A 17126-nucleotide genomic window follows, 5' to 3' on the forward strand; every position below is an offset into this window, starting at 1 on the left:
AACGGATCCTTGATGTTTGGAGTTGGGAAGGAAGGGAAGGAGGATGTAAACAAAAGTAAATGCCCTCTGGATTCTAGTATGTCTCCACCCACCCCAGACTGAAGCCCTTGAGGAGGGCCAGCTGGTCTCCCTAGACATACTCCCACCTGAACTCCATTTCCCAGAGTCGCTAGGTCCCCTGACGTAATCCTTGATTGGAATCCCTGGGCGTGTGACAGTAGGAGAACCTGCGCATGCGCCCGCCTGCTCCAGTGGCTCGGAGTTGAGAAGAGGAAGTTCATTCACTGATTAGAGTCAGCGCTGTGAGGGCGCGCTGCTCCTCCCGCATTCACTGGGTCTCTTGCTCTGCACGTGGTATCCCAATCAGTTTGGGAACACACAGGCCGAGCCTTTCCCCTGCTGCTTCTGTGCCTCTTCATCTGCCGCCTGTGAGTCCAACGTGCAAGGGACTTTTTCTGCCCCACGCTCTCTGCTTTACTTTCCGTGTGTCCTGAAGAAAGGTGGCGTGCTCCCGGGACTTTCCGCGGCAGGTATGGAGAACAGGAAGGGGTGAGATGCGTGTGTGGGAGGGGGTGCGTGCGAGTGTGGCTGGTAGCTTCTCTGTAATCCTGGCAGCTTTCTGCATGAAGGTCAGGGTTGGGACCGGGCTTTCTGGTCTTCCCACTGCCACTTCCCTAACCTCCCAGTGCCCTCCCAGTCTGCATGCGACCTCTCTCAAACTTTCCTTAATGCGCTTTATTTAGTGGTTACAAGAGATAGCACAACGGTCAGGGAAACGGCACAAGCATGGCACGCTAGAGGACAGAGGGGTAAAGTAGAGAGACTCGGTTCTCTGTTTAAGTAAGTCTGCTTGCCACTTTGGGTGGGTCACAGAATGGCGTCTGGCGGGCTTCCCGCCATATCCTGCGGTGGTTCCAGTGGGGCGGGGCTCAGGGGCCTTCAGCAGAGTGCCTGAGGCAGCTGGGGGTAGGGAAAAAGGATCTGATCAGGAACTGCTCCAAAGCCCCCATCCTGCTTCAGCCTGATGGGGTCCCCGCGGACACACCTGGCCTCTGTGGCCCTGTGTGTTCGGCTTTTTCCCAGAGGGAACATCGTGAAAGGCATGCAGTAGCTTTGTGGATTGGTCACTCTCCCGTGTTTAGTTAACAGACTTTTCAATCTGGAGTTTGAGGGCATAGACTCTTAGCTGATGATTTCTTTGGCTGCTTTTCGGTTTCTATCTTAAGCTCTTCTTTCTTCTATCAACAAGGATGTCAACAGTTATTATCTGCCATTGATCCTTTGAAAAGTGAGGAGTGAACTGAAGTTAATGCAAGTCTACGGTGTGGGTCAATAACTGGAGCTATTTCAATCTGGATTTGCATGAAGTGGAGCACTATAAAAACGTACATACAGGTCGGCGCCGCGGCTCACTAGGTTAATCCTCCGCCTAGCGGCGCCGGCACACCGGGTTCTAGTCCCGGTCGGGGCGCCGGATTCTGTCCCGGTTGCCCCTCTTCCAGGCCAGCTCTCTGCTGTGGCCAGGGAGTGCAGTGGAGGATGGCCCAGGTGCTTGGGCCCTGCACCCCATGGGAGACCAGGAAAAGCACCTGGCTCCTGGCTCCTGCCATCGGATCAGCGCGGTGCGCCAGCCGCAGCGCGCCGGCCACGGCGGCCATTGGAGGGTGAACCAACGGCAAAAGGAAGACCTTTCTCTCTGTCTCTCTCTCTCACTGTCCACTCTGCCTGTCAAAAAAAAAAAAAGTACATACAGAGGCTGGTGCCACGGCTCAATAGGCTAATCCTCCGCCTATGGCGCTGGCACACCAGGTTCTAGTCCCAGTCGGGGTGCCGGATTCTGTCCCTGTTGCCCCTCTTCCAGGCCAGCTCTCTGCTGTGGCCCGGGAGTGCAGTGGAGGATGGCCCAAGTCCTTGGGCCCTGCACCCGAAGGGAGACGGGGAGAAGCACCTGGCTTCTGCCTTCAGATCAGCGTGGTGGGCCAGCCAGCTGCAGCCGCCACTGTGGGGGTAAACCCACTGTGGGGGTAAACCAATGGAAAAAAGGAAGACCTTTCTCCCTATCTCTCTCTCTCTCTCTCACTGTCCACTCTACCTATCAAAAAAAAAAAGTACATACAGAAAAGTAACTTTTTTTGGCCTAGTTCTTTACAGTCACCCATTGATCCATCAAACTTATTATCTTACATTCCATGCTGTTTTAATTATGAAGAGCAGTTAAGCACATGGTGTTTTGATGTTTTTGACATGGGAAGATATTCTATATTTTTATAAGGACTGTGACCTGTGGAAGCATCTATACAAGTTGTTAATGTGAGGAGGGCTAAGAAAGAAGAGTAGGGGCCGGCGCTGTGGCTCACTAGGTTAACCCTCCACCTGCAGTGCTGGCATCCCATATGGTTGCTGGGTTCCAGTCCCGGTTGCTCCTCTTCCAGTTCACTCTCTACTGTGGCCTGGGAGGGCAGTGGAGGATGGCCCAAGTGCTTGGGCCCCTGCACCTGCATGGGAGACCAGGAAGAAGCACCTGGCTCCTGGCTCTGGATTGGCATAGCTCTGACCATAGCGGCCATTTGGGGGGTGAACCAATGGAAGGAAGACCTTTCTCTCTGTCTCTCTCTCACTGTCTAACTCTGTCAAATAAAAAAAAAAAGAAGAAAGAGGAGTAAAGAAAAAATTGCACCTCTCCCCCTACAGATGCCCACATAGTGGAGCAGATGATATGACCTTGAAAATTGTTGCTGATTGACTTTCATTTTAATGATTTTCACATGAATAACTGTGCTTCAGTTATTCATGTGTTCTGATAGAATGAGGTTGTCATGATTATTAATTTATTAAACTTATTTAGCATGATGAGGACATCTAGAAAGTAAAAAAGTGAATCCTGGATAGAGGGTGTTAGGGTCACAGCATTTTTTCCCCTTAATCCCAGTGTGTTCTTCTCCAGTGTACTTCCTATCACAGTGCTTGTGAATGGAAAAACAGTTATGTGTTTCTGCTGGGAAGAACTCCTTCACGCCATGGAAAAACAACTGTAGGACCACTTTCTGAGCAACTATGATATGTGCCTGTTAATATGACTTGGAAATAGCTGAGAACAGGAATCCTAGACTCATAAGACTAACCGGCTGTCCTTGGCACATTATTGCCTGCACTGCTACAAGTTTCTGGCAAGTTATTTACAGTTTGTAAGAAAGAAATATTTCATGTGACATACATAATCTGGTAATATAGCCGTGATGTCTTTCAAGAAATATGCCATTTGAGAAAGCAAGTCTCATAGTGTTCATTTATCTTATCATTAATGACAGTCATTGATATCTACCACAGGTTGAAAGAAGGGAATCTGCTCTCTAAATTTTTTTTAAGATTAATTTATTTACTTGAATGGCAGAGTTACAGAGAAAGAGGGTTAGACAGAGAGAAATCTTCCATCCATTCTTTTACTTTCCAAATGGCTGCAATGGCTGGGGTTGGGCCAGGTTGAAGCCAGGAGCTAAGAACTTCTTCTAAATCTCCCACTTGGGTGCAGGGACCCAAGCACTTGGACCATCCTCTGCTTCTTTCCCAGGTGTGTTAGCAGGGAGCTGGATTGGAAATGGAGCAAGCAAGTTTTGAACCATTCCCATATTGGATGCAGGCACCTGCTTAGCCTACTAAGCTCACACCAGGTGGGGGGATAAAGTTTTTTCTGATATGAGTCAATATGAAGACTACTACTTTTAGTAGATAATGACTTTTGGTTATAATTTGAGTTTCATTACATTTTCTTTAATGTATATTTTTGAGGTTACTGAGTCCCAGTATTCATCTGATGTTATCCTTGCTCTGATAAACATTCTCTTATTTCTCATTTAAAACCCTTTTTAAAAAAGACTTATTTTGTGTATTTGAAAGGCAGAGTGACAGAGAGAGAAAGAGATCAAGATCTATTTTATTCTCTCAACCTCCACATGGTGGCAGTGGCCAGGACAGGGCCAGACTGAAACCAGAAGTCTGGATCTGTGGGACTCTCATGTGAGTGACAGGGGCCTAAGTGCTGGGCCATCTTCTAATCCTTTCCCTGTCATATTAATAGGGAACCAGACTGGAAGTGAAGCAGCGGGAACTTGAACTGGTATTCATTGCTAGTGGTAGCTTAACACATGCCACAATGCTAGCCCATCAATAGATATTTTGAAGTAGAATCAATGGCTATAAAAATGTACAATCTAGATTTAGAGGAAAATGAAAAAAGTTTCCTCTAACTTCAGTTGGTTCCAGAGGACTTAGAAGTTTATTAATATTGTTAATATTATTTAACTTTATTAATATTTTTAATTAACTTTATTAATTATTTGTTAATTTCTTATTTATTTAACTTATTTATATTATATTATTTATTAGTTCACATCCAGCAGACTGCATGTGATTCTATTTTTACAACTCTCAAAACTTGTCCACATTAGTCTAGTTTTAGAGGACAAGGGTGTTATCAGTTACCATAAGGCATTTTAAGTAGCTATGCTTTCTTTCTGACTGTTAGGCTACAACTCTGACTTCCCTTGGGGCCTAAGAGGTTTTTGTGTGCATATCCTGGATCTCACTTTGTTTATTTTTTTTTCAGTTTTTTATTTATTTTTTTTTAACCTTTATTTAATGAATATAAATTTCCAAAGTACGGCTTATGGATTACAATGGCTTCCCCCCCATAACGTCCCTCCCACCCACAAACCTCCCCTCTCCCACTCCCTCTCCCCTTCCATTCACATCAAGATTCATTTTCGATTCTCTTTCTATACAGAAGATCAGTTTAGCCAGTTTAGCATACATGAGTAAAGATTTCAACAATTTGCTCCCACACAGAAACATAAGGTGAAAAATAATAGATGATTTTTTAAATGATGATGAAATCAGATCAGACCTATTGTCATGTTTAATCCCAGTGAGAGTCAAGTTGGGAATTGATAATTTCTTCTTCTTTTTTTTTTTTTTTTTAACAGAAGATCAGTTTAGGATACATTAAGTAAAGTTTTCAACAGTTTGCACGCCCATAGAAACACAAAGTGAAATATACTATTTGAGTACTCGTTATAGCATTAAGTCTCAATGTACAGCACATTAAGGACAGAGATCCCACATGAGGAGTAAGTGCACAGTGACTCCTGTTGTTGACTTTACCAATTGACACTCCTGTCTATGGCATCAGTAATCTCCCTATGTTCCAGTCATGAGTTTCCAAGGCTATGGAAGCCCCTTGAGTTCTCTGACTCTTATCTTGTTTAGAGATGGTCATAGTTGAAGTGGAGGTTCTCTCCTCCCTTCAGAGAAAGGTACCTCCTTCTTTGAAGACCTGTTCTTTCCACTGGGATCTCACTCACAGAGATCTTTCATTTAGGTTTTTTTTTTTTTTTTTTTTTTTTTTTTTTTTTTTTTTTGCAAGAGTGTCTTGGCTTTCCATGCCTGAAATGCTCTCATGGGCTTTTCAGCCAGATCCGAATGCCTTTAGGGCTGATTCTGAGGCCAGAGTGCTGTTTAGGACATCTGCCATTCTATGAGTCTGCTGAGTATCTCACTTCCCATGTTGGATCACTCTCCCCTTTATTTATTCTATTGGTTAGTATTAGCAGGTACTAGACTTGTTTATGTGCTCCCTTTGACTCTTAGTCCTTTCATTATGATCAATTGTGAACTGAAATTGATCACTTGGACTAGTGAGATGGCATTGGTACATGCCACCTTGATGGGATTGAATTGGAGTCCCCTGGTATGTTTCTAACTCTACCATTTGGGGCAAGTCAGCCTGAGCATGTCCCAAATTGTACATCTCCTCCCTCTCTTATTCCCACTCTTATGTTTAACAGAGATCACATTTCAGTTAAATTTCCAACTTAAGAATAACTCTGTATTAGTTACAGAATTAAACCAGTCATATTAAGTAGAACAGACAAAAAAACTACTAAGAGGGATAATGTATTAAGTTGTTCATTAACAGTCAGGGCTATGCTGATCAAGTCACCGTTTCTCATTTCACTTCAGGAGGTTTCCTTTTTGGAGTTCAGTCAGTTGTCACCGATCAGGGAGAACATATGGTATTTGTCCCTTTGGGACTGGCTTATTTCACTCAGCATGATGTGTTCCAGATTCCTCCATTTTGTTGCAAATGACTGGATTTTGTTGTTTCTTACTGCAGTATAGTATTCTAAAGAGTACATGTCCCATAATTACTTTATCCAGTCTACCGTTGATGGGCATTTAGGTTGGTTCCAGGTCTTGGCTATTGTGAATTGTGCTGCAATAAACATTAGAGGGGAGACCGCTTTTTTGTTTGCCAATTTAAATTCCTTTGGGTAAATTCCAAGGAGTGGGATGGCTGGGTCGAATGATAGGGCTATATTCAGGTTTCTGAGGAATCTCCAGACTGACTTCCATAGTGGCTTGACCAGTTTGCATTCCCACCAACAGTGGGTTAGTGTCCCTTTTTCCCCACATGCTCGCCAGCATCTGTTGTTGGTAGATTTCTGCATGTGAGCCATTCTAACTGGGGTGAGGTGAAACCTCATTGTGGTTTTGATTTGCATTTCCCTGATTGCTAGTGACCTTGAACATTTTTTCATGTGCCTGTTGGCCATTTGGATTTCCTCTTTTGAAAAATGTCTATTGAGGTCCTTGGCCCATCTCTTAAGTGGGTTGTTGGTTTTGTTTTTGTGAGTTTCTTGATCTCTTTGTAGATTCTGGTTATTAACCCTTTATCTGTTACATAGTTTGCAAATATTTTTTCCCATTCTGTCGGTTGTCTCTTCACTCTCCTGACTGTTTCTTTTGCAGTACAGAAACTTCTTAATTTATGCAATCACAAATGTTAATTTTGGCTTTGACTGACTGTGCCTCCTGGGTCTTTTCCAGAAATTTTTTGCCTGTGCCAATATCTTGAAGTGTTTCTCCAATGTTCTCTAGTAACTTGATGGTGTCAGGTCATAGATTTAGGTCTTTAATCCATGTTGAGTGGATTTTTGTGTAAGGTGTAATGTAGGGGTCTTGCTTCATGTTTCTGCATGTGAAAATCCAGTTTTCCTAGTATCATTTATTGAATAGACTGTCCTTGCTCCAGGAATTGGTTTTAGATCCTTGATCAAATATAAGTTGGCTGTAGATGTTTGGGTTGATTTCTGGTGTTTCAATTCTGTTCCATTGGTCTATCCATCTGTTTCTGTACCAGTACCATGCTGTTTTGATTACAACTGCCCTGTAGTATGTCCTGAAATCTGGTATTGTGATGCCTCTGGCTTTGTTTTTGTTGTACAAGATTGCTTTAGCTATTCGAGGTCTCCTGTGTCTCCACATGCATTTCAGCATCATTTTTTCTAGATCCTAGAAGAAGGTCTTTGGTATCTTGATTGGGATTGCATTGAATCTATAAATTGCTTTTGGGAGAATGGACATTTTGATGATGTTGATTCTTCCAATCCATGAGCATTGAAGATTTTTCCATTTTTTGGTATCCTCTTCTATTTCTTTAAGATTTTGTAATTCTCATCGTAGAGATCTTTAACGTCCTTGGTTATGTTTATTCCAAGGTATTTGATTGTTTTTGTAGTTATTGTGAATGGGATTGATCTTAGCAGTTCTTTCTCAGCCATGGCATTGCCTGTGTATACAAAGGCTGTTGATTTTTGTGCATTGATTTTATATCCTGCCACTTTGCCAAACTCCTCTATGAGTTCCAATAGTCTCTTAGTAGAGTTCTTTGGATCCTCTAAGTAAAGAATCATATCGCCTGCAAAGAGGGATAGTTTGACTTCTTCCTTTTCAATTTGTATTCCTTTAATTTCTTTTTCTTGTCTGATGGCTCTGGCTAGAACCTCCAGAACTATATTGAATAGCAGTGGTGAGAGTGGGCATCCCTGTCTGGTACCAGATCTCAGTGGAAATGCTTCCAACTTTTCCCCATTCAATAGGATGCTGGCCATGGGTTTTTCATAAATTGCTTTGATTGTATTGAGGAATGTTCCTTCCATACCCAGTTTGCTTAGAGTTTTCATCATGAAAGGGTGTTGCATTTTATCGAATGCTTTCTCTGCATCTATTGAGATAATCATATGGTTTTTCTTCTGCAGTCTGTTAATGTGGTGAACTGGATCTCACTTTGAGCACTAGACATCGTTGTTCTGTGTGACTGCCTCATATTTCTGCTTGTGGTTGTGTTACACTTGCCCATAGTGGGAACTAAATCTTTCTTTGGCACTTGGAGACTCAGAAATCTGAATCCTGCAATCTTCTGCATGAATGTAATCAGAAAACGTGTTTTGAAATATTTGGCCTGTGGATAGTTGGGGCAGTTTCTCCGGACCCTGATGAGAATTGGTAAACTGATGGTGTTTTTCCACTCCACAATGTGTTCTGAAATTTACTTAATTTTATATTTATCTGAACTTTGCTACCCCCTCTTTTGGAACTTTTGTGCTTCCATTGTCCTTATAACTGCAGACATTAGTAACCTTTTTCCCTTCTCTTTATGATATTGAGAAGAGCAGTGGAGACATTGTGACTTTCTCCCTTGTCAGCCCATCTTCCTCAGTCATTTTTGAATTAGACACCAGGTTAGCTTTCCTACTGTAAAAGGCAACTGCCTAAACTCAATGTAACTTTTCAATAAAAGTCATTATAAAATTAACTTGCCTTGTAAATATCTTACCTTTTGTTTTGAAATATGTTTTGAGTGACTTTATGTCAGTGTCTGTAAGCTGGAGACTTCCCTCCTAAGGCAGAAGGCTACTAAGAGACACTACAGCTGTAGCCTTGCTCTGTTATTTGGATATGGCTCCTCTTTCACCCTTTCCATTTTTTTGGTAAGATTTAAACATTTTATTTTAAAGGTGGGTTTAAAAGTAGGGTTTCCCCTACTGGGAAAGAGGGAGAGACAGAAGAATGAGGATCTTGCATTTACTGGTTCACTCCTCAAATGGCCATAATGCACAAGCTGTGGTAGTTGAAAGCCTAGAGTTTGGAACTCCATCCAGTCCTCCCTTGTGGGAGCAGGGGCTGAAGTACTGGGACCATTTTTTGCTGCTTCCCCAGGTGCATTAACAGGGAGGCAGATCAGAAGTAGAACAGCTGACTCAAACAGGCACACTCATGGGGCTGACATTTTGGCATTATGGGTTACATACACTGTCTGCAGTACTGGTACTGACGTCTCAAATGGATGGTTCATGTCCTAGTTGCTCTGCTTAAGATCTAGCTCCCTATTAATTGCCTTGAAAAAGCAGTGAAGGATGGCTCAAATATCTGGTTCTCTGCCACTCATGTGGGAGACCTGGAAAAAGCTTCTGACTCGATTTCCACCTCAGTATCGGCTGTTGTGACCATCTGGTGTGTGTATGTGAACTAACAGATGGAAGATTCTCTCTCTCTCTCTCTCTCTCTCTCTCACACACACACACACACACGTACACATACTTTTAGGATATATTGATTTATTTGAAAGGCAGAGTTACAGAGAGAGAGAGAGAATCTTCCATCCACTGGCTTACTCCCCAGATGGCTGCAATAGTGACAGCTGGTCCTGGGCCTGACCTGCCCCACACCAGGAGCCAGAGCTTCATCTATGTCTCCCACATGAATTACAAGGGCCCAAAAACTTGGATCCATATTCTGCTGCTATTCCTAGGCCATTAGCAGAAAACTGGATCAGAAGTGGAGCAGCTGGTACATGAACTGGTATCTGTGTGGGATGCCAGCATTGCTGGCAGTGGCTTTACTTTCTGCGCCACAATGCTCTTTCTTCTCTGCCTTTCTCTCTTTCTGTAACTCCAAATTTCAAATAAATAAATAAATATTAAAATAAACTGGCTCTCATCGGTATGCCAGCATTTGAGGTGTTGGTACCTTAACCCATCATGCCAAATACCAGCCCCACCATTCCCCTTTTGTTGACTTGTGTGTCAAGATCTTAAAGATACCTGTGAATAGATGTCAGTATTGCACGGGATTATCCCATTTTAGTTTGTTTTTCATGTTTTGAGTGGGGATAAGTGATCAAGGCTAGAGGTAATGTGATCCATGTTTAAGCTGCCATGTGTTAGGGTGAAGTTGATTCAAACTTTTTATTTTTTCAAATATATATCAAAAGTGAAATCCAGCTCGTTGCTGTAACCTGGGAAAGCAGTAGAAGATGGCCCATGTCCTTGGGCCCCTGAACCTATATGAGAGACCTGGAAGAAACTCCTGGCTCCTTGCTTCTGATTGGCCCAGTTCCAGCCATTGTGGCCAGTTGGGAGTGAACCAGCAGATGGAAAACTTCTCTCTCTGCCTCTGTCTCTTTGTAACTCTGCCTTTCAAATAAAAAAGCCCCCAAAACAAACAAAAAACCTGAGGACTTATGGACTGGAGTTCTTTGTTTCAGTTTGCATTTTTTGTATAATGAGATACAACAATTTGGCTAAAGAATCCTATCTCCTAGTAGATGACTGCAATTGACTTGCTTGTCTAACCACATGGCATCAAGGTGATTCCTAAGGCAGGTGTTGGGCTCTATGGAAAAAGAAGCCTCTTCAGGGATGACTTATTTCCCCTGCAAAAATGACAAAAATCTTAATAAAATTGTAATAAAAATCATAAGATATCGATTTAAAGACTGTGATCCTATCCAGCATGGAATATAGAAAAAAAATCATAAAACAAAAAAAAATCCAGATCCATTGTTTTTAAATGGAAAATGGGAGAAATGGTTTGCAAGAAGAGTTTCACGTAAGATTCATAATTCCCTAAGGACACTGAAATAATTCTCTTTAATTGTCCCTCCCTGAGGTAGTTCCTGATGCTCATTCCTCAGGAAATAATGCCCATATTTTCAATTATGAATAGTCATGTGTGTTTTACAAATGGAGTATCTACAGATATGTTTCCCAAGGTCTTTAAAGTACGAAAACATTACAATAAAATACAGGGTTGGCCATTGTCTGCTGTCTTAGGCTAGAATCTATACATCTGTTACCCTCTTAGAAGTCTGGCTCCTATTACATACATCTTGTGATCATTTCTTTTAGGTCACTCCTGTGTCCAGATTCTTGAACTGGTAACACAATCTTTGGCAAGTCTTCTCATCTGTAAACTCAGTCTAAATTGAAGTTGTCTAGTTTTTGTGCCTACTCCAGGATCAGGGGGACCCAGAATTGTAGATGACTGGCTCTGCCTTCTTGCTCATTCAAGAGATGAACTCTCAGCACAGGTCCCAAGTGGCTTTGTTTGGCTTTCTTTCATTGGTCCCCTTGGTGACCAAGCTGATTCTTAGGTAGTCAGGAAACCTATTGTCTCACAGAAGCCTCTGGATTTCTGTTTTGCTCTTCTCTGTGATGTATTTGAAAGTTTTCTCTCAGGTCCCTTCTGGGACCTGAGTAGGAAGTCCTGTTTTGTACTGAGATGTGTCTTTATACAGGCAGGTATCACTGAGAACTGTGTCCTCAGGATCATCTGAATTTGCCCAGGCCTCGAGTTCCAGGATCCTTGCTTCAGTTTTGTGTATTTGTGGATGTACCAGCAAATGGAAGAAATCTCTCTCCCTCTCCCATTACCCTTGCCTTTCAAATGAAATGAAAAACAAATAGATAAAAATTGAAAAAAAGAACAACAAAGAATGTTTTGTCTTGTGTCCCAAGAAAAAATTACTCTCATAATACTCCTGTAAGTCTCAACTCACGGACTTGTTGGGCACTGCTTTCTAGATGCCTATTATAGATCCCATTCTGGGATCCACCCCTTCCATCATCTGCAGTTTACTGGGGGTGCTCATAAACCACCAAACTGCCTCCCAACTTTGCATTTTTTTAATACATAGCTTAGCCATAATATCACTATTTCTTTTTTTTGAAAAATTTTATTTAATAAATATAAATTTTGAATTTACAACTTTTGAATTATAGTGGTTTTTTCCTAATCTCACTTTCTTTAGCAGCCTCCTAATTTCTAAGATGCTTTGTGGGCAAAGAGATAGTGGGGTCTTTGATTTTCATTGAGCCTTTGCCCAAACTGATTCTGTGTGGTAGGTAGAATTTTGCTTGATCAAAAGGGCACAAAGATTTCTGTTAGAGAAATAGGGCTATCATTGCCTCTTCCACCATGCTCCACCCTACAACAATGCCTGCCCTTGGATTCTGTTTTCAAAGTGCTGGAGTGAGACAGTTGTGATGCAATAAAGGAATGAGCTTTTCATTTTTAAACATTTTTATTTTTATCAATATATAGAGAAAAGGTACCATGTATTTCATGTATAAAATCTTAAGAACATAACCATACTTTCCTATGTAACACCCCTTTCTCCTTCCTTTTATTTATTTATTTTTTGAGAATTTATGAAGTTGGCTTTTTTTCCTCACCTAATCTTTACCCCTTACCTTCAGCCTTCCTGCCCTTTTATTCTTACTTTACAATATGGTATTTTTAGGGTTTTTCCCCCACTTTCTTTCATCCACATTTTTGCTACTCTCACCCCAGTTCCAAAGAAGGGGTAATGATTAAAAATAATGAGCTAGTGATTCAAAGACAGTAATCCTATCCAGTATGGAATTTGGAAAAAAACAATTCCATTGTTTTTAAAGTTACCTATATTTTATTTTTTAAAGATTTGTTTATTAGAAATGTAAAGTTTCAGAGATGGAGAGGCAAACACAGAGAAAGATCTTACATCTGCTGGTTCACTCCTCAAATGACCACAATATCCAGGTCTGGGCAAGACTGAAGCCAGGAGCCAGGAACTTCATCCATGGCTTTCATGGGGGTGCAGTGTCATAAGTACTAGAGTAATCAATCTTCTGCTGCTCTTAGGCTCATTAACAGGGAGCTGGATCAGAAGTGGAGCAGCAAGGATTCAGACAGGTGTTTATATATATGGATGCCAGCACTGCACATAGCCACTTTATTTACTATGCCAGCCCAAGATTTCATTTTAACAAATGACAGTACATAATTCTTCTAGAAGAATTTCCTCATGGCTACAATAGGAATGTATTTCTTATAATGTGACCTAGATTAAATATTTCCATGTTTTCTGATTAACATTCTCTGTTGGTTCTGGAGACTGGCAAGTTGGGAGGCCAAGGGTAGAGCCCCTGTTTTGTGTTCAGTTGTGCTGAGCTGCAAGGAAGCTGTAAAGGAAGTTTGAGACCAGGAAAATGAGGTGTGAGGGAAGGCAGTGTAGAGGGGTAAGTATAGATGAAATAAGTGTAGGACCATATTCAGAGATAAGTTTAGTAATAAAACCAAAGGCAATCAGAGAGATGAAAAGAAGGAAAAAAATTTGAAGATAGAGGTCATAAGAAATGGGAAATTGGAAGCATCTGAAGCAATTCTGAATCTGATCACACACACTTGTTTGAGATGGGGGGGCAGGCTCTTGCACTCAAATTGGTAGTAGTATGATACAGTAGAGATTTTTGTAGTATAATTTGGCACATCTCTACAAAATACTTAACATGCAAATGTCCCTTGGTAGGATTCAACTGAAGGGTTTTATATTCCATATTTTTGTTCAAATACATAAGGACTATGTAAGTTCTCTGCAATATTGTGCATGATGAGAATAAAACAGAAAAAAACCTAAGTTGTTATTATATTGATAGGGAATGGGTAAAATATAGTGTTTTTGCACAATCAAATACTAAATATGCTGTGATCTGAAAAATGACTTAGACAGTGTTTTTATGTAAAACAAGGTACAGAAAAAATGCTCCTTTGTAAAGAAAAAAAAGACACATACATATGTATCTTTTTAAAATTTCATTCCTGAGGCAGAGAGATTGGCAGGGAGAGATTTTTCCATCTGCTGATTCACTCCCCAGGTGGATGCAATGGCTGGGGCTGGGCCAGGCTGAAGCCAGGAGCCAGGAGCTTCATCTGGGTCTCCCATGTGGGTGTAAGAGTCAAGGACTTTGGTCATCTTTCACTGCTTTCCTAGGCACATTAGTAGGGAGTTGGAGCAAAAGTGGAACTTCCAGGACATGAAGTACTCCCCATAAGGGATACCAGCATCAAAGGCAGTGTCTTAACCCATGATGCCACAATGCCAGCCCCATGCATATATATTCTTATGAAGGTATTTCAAGAGGTTCATGGAAAATTAATTAAAAGTGAAATTATTTTGGTGCAAAAATAAAATTCATTTAATTTTTTTCATAATACACAACCACAAATGTTTTTTAAATCTTCTTGTATTTGTGGACTTCAAAATTTATTATAACAGCCGGCGCCGCGGCTCACTAGGCTAATCCTCCGCCTAGCGGCGCCGGCACACCGGGTTCTAGTCCCGGTCGGGGCGCCGGATTCTGTCCCGGTTGCCCCTCTTCCAGGCCAGCCCTCTGCTGTGGCCAGAGAGTGCAGTGGAGGATGGCCCAGGTGCTTGGGTCCTGCACCCCATGGGAGACCAGGAAAAGCACCTGGCTCCTGGCTCCTGCCATCGGATCAGCGCGGTGCGCCGGCCGCAGCGCGCGGGCCACGGCGGCCATTGGAGGGTGAACCAACGGCAAAGGAAGACCTTTCTCTCTGTCTCTCTCTCTCTCACTGTCCACTCTGCCTGTCAAAAAAAAAAAAAAATTTATTATAACAAAAAGATCATTTAATACCATTTTTTATGATGCTTTAAGGTTTGCTTGTATATATACATATAGAAGTCTCAGAAGATAAGGTAAGAAACTTTTAAGAGTATTCTGGGAAGTATGACTAGTATAGAAAGATGGGGATTATCTTAGACATGTTCCAAATAAATGCACTTTTGTCCTCATACAACATCAGGGCCGATTATAGCCACTGACTGATTTCTTTGCAGGATTAGGGTTAAGGAATAGAGATTTGTCATTGATTCCATATGATATGTGCTTATCTCTCTTTCTGCCTTTGGTTAACACCAAATATAAGAAATTTCCCCTTTGAATCAATTTGTATTCTCACTAGAGAAAGACACCTTGATATTACCCTTCTGTATATGTGGAGTGGGGTCTCTAGACCTGTTACCAATTGGCATTGGCAACCAGTTTAAGTAGGGAGAGCCCTTGATAGCATAGAGTACAATCATTTCATCCTAGAAATCTCCCCTTCCTTGGCTTCTAGGACATTTTACTGCCATTGTCTACTTCTTCAAGACTCAAACACAGGTAATCTATACATGATGAGTAATCTGTTACCCACTCTTCTAAATATCTGTATCTCTTCATTTTAATAGGATTTCACTTTATCTTCTCTAGTAAGATATCACAGATAAATGTTTTCTAAATTTTTCTTTTGATGATTTTCCTAGACCTTGAGATATACACTTACAATTCACTTAAACTCACTTTCAAATAGCAGTACACTATTTATTGGGCACTAGTTTTTTATATTTCTAAAATTTATTTAAAAATTTTATATGAAAGAGAGAGAGAGAGAGTATCTTCCATCAGCCATTTTACTTTCCAGATGGCAACATCAGTTGGGGGTAGCATAGGCTGAAATCAGAAGCTTTCTCTGAGTCTACCATGGGAGTGGCAGGGGCCCAAAAATTAGGACATTTTTGATGTTTTTCTCAGAAATTATCAGGGTGCTGGATTGGAAGGGGAGCAGTTGGTGCACAAATCAGCACCTATATGGGATGCTACTATGGCATATTGTGGCTTTATCCACTACACCATGATACTTGCCCTTCTATAATTTCTTTTACCTATCAGAAGCTACAACTATGCAGTACATTTTTATATTATCATTTTGAATAAACATCTATCCATTCAATCAGGTGGAAATAGAGTAAATTTTTTATTATACTTTCATTTAACTCTTATCACACTCTTTTTGTGATGAAATTTGTATCTTTTTCTTTGAGGAATCCCTTTCCTGTTTATTTATCTAAGAGACTTAGAGGATTCCTGTCCACTGGTTTAATACTCAAGTTCCCACAACTGCCATGGTGAGTACCATGGCAAAAGGTGGTTGCTGAGAACTCAATCTTGGTTTTCCATGTGAGCTTCATGAACCAAATCATTTGAGCTATCACCACTGCTTCCTGGGGTCCTCATTAACAGAAATCTGGAGTCAGGAGGCATACACATATCCAGGAATTGAACTCAGATACTCAATAAAGGACACACACTTTTTTACTCTTAGAATATCCACCCCCAGTCTATATTTTAACTGTGATGCAGACACAAGGTTGATGAGTCTATGTATAACTTGATAACAGTATTAATAATGAATGGCCCAGGATCCTTCTATCTGAGTTCAAGTTTAGTTTCCCAACAGTAGTATTTTCAGAATACCAGTTTAATATTTTAAAGAGGGATCTCCCAGTTTTCTTTTCCCATTTCCTCTCTAGCTTTTATTACTTTTTATCATTTTAGAATAAGATGGTATAATATTGTGGGTTTTTTTCCTATTGGTTTATTTATTTCTTTATTAAATATTTATTTGTTTATTTGAAATGCCAAGTTATATAGAGAGAGGGAAAGACAGAGATCTCTCATTTGCTGGCTCACTCCAAAAAGAGTTGTAAATCATGTAATTGCTCATCAGAAAGTTCAAGTGGAAAGGCTACCTTAATGTGTTGATTATTGGGCTGAGTATCTCATTAATCACTAACAGTAATGGGGGATATTATTTTCCAACTGCTGTTGAATGTGGAACTGTTTTCCTAATTTCATTTTCAAATAGTTCATTGTGAGTATATAATGATTTTTAAATTTTTTTTTTTTTTGCTTTCAAACTTTTATTTAATGAATATAAATTTCCAAAGTACAGCTTATGGATTACAATGGCTTCCCCCCCATAACGTCCCTCCCACCCACAAACCTCCCCTTTCACACTCCCTCTCCCCTTCAATTCACATCATGATTCATTTTCGAGTCTCTTTATATATAGAAGATCAGTTTAGCATACATTAAGTAAAGATTTCAACAGTTTGTGCCCACACAGAAACATAAAGTGAAAAATACTGTTTGAGTACTAGTTATAGCATTAAATCTCAATGTACAGCACACTAAGGACAAAGATCCTACATGAGGAGTAAGTACACAGTGACTCCTGTTGTTGACTTAACAAATTGACATTCTTGTTTATGGCATCAGTAATCACCCTAGGCTCTTGTCATGAGCTGCCAAGGCTATGGAAGCCCCCTGAGTTCACCAACTCTGATC

General features: G+C 41.0%; 1 protein-coding gene across 1 annotated transcript in view; it reads left to right on the plus strand.

Annotated features, from left to right (window-relative positions):
- Positions 1-282: 282 nt before the first annotated feature.
- Positions 283-17126, plus strand: part of LOC100341584 (zinc finger protein 717-like) — a 28005-nt gene continuing 11161 nt past the window's right edge. Inside the window, exon 1 of the mRNA XM_017339717.3 lies at positions 283-530. The gene's annotated coding sequence lies outside the window, so the exon portion shown is untranslated. The remainder of the gene's footprint in view (positions 531-17126) is intronic.

This window comes from Oryctolagus cuniculus, chromosome 11, assembly GCF_964237555.1.
Source record: "Oryctolagus cuniculus chromosome 11, mOryCun1.1, whole genome shotgun sequence".
Lineage (NCBI taxonomy): Eukaryota > Metazoa > Chordata > Mammalia > Lagomorpha > Leporidae > Oryctolagus > Oryctolagus cuniculus.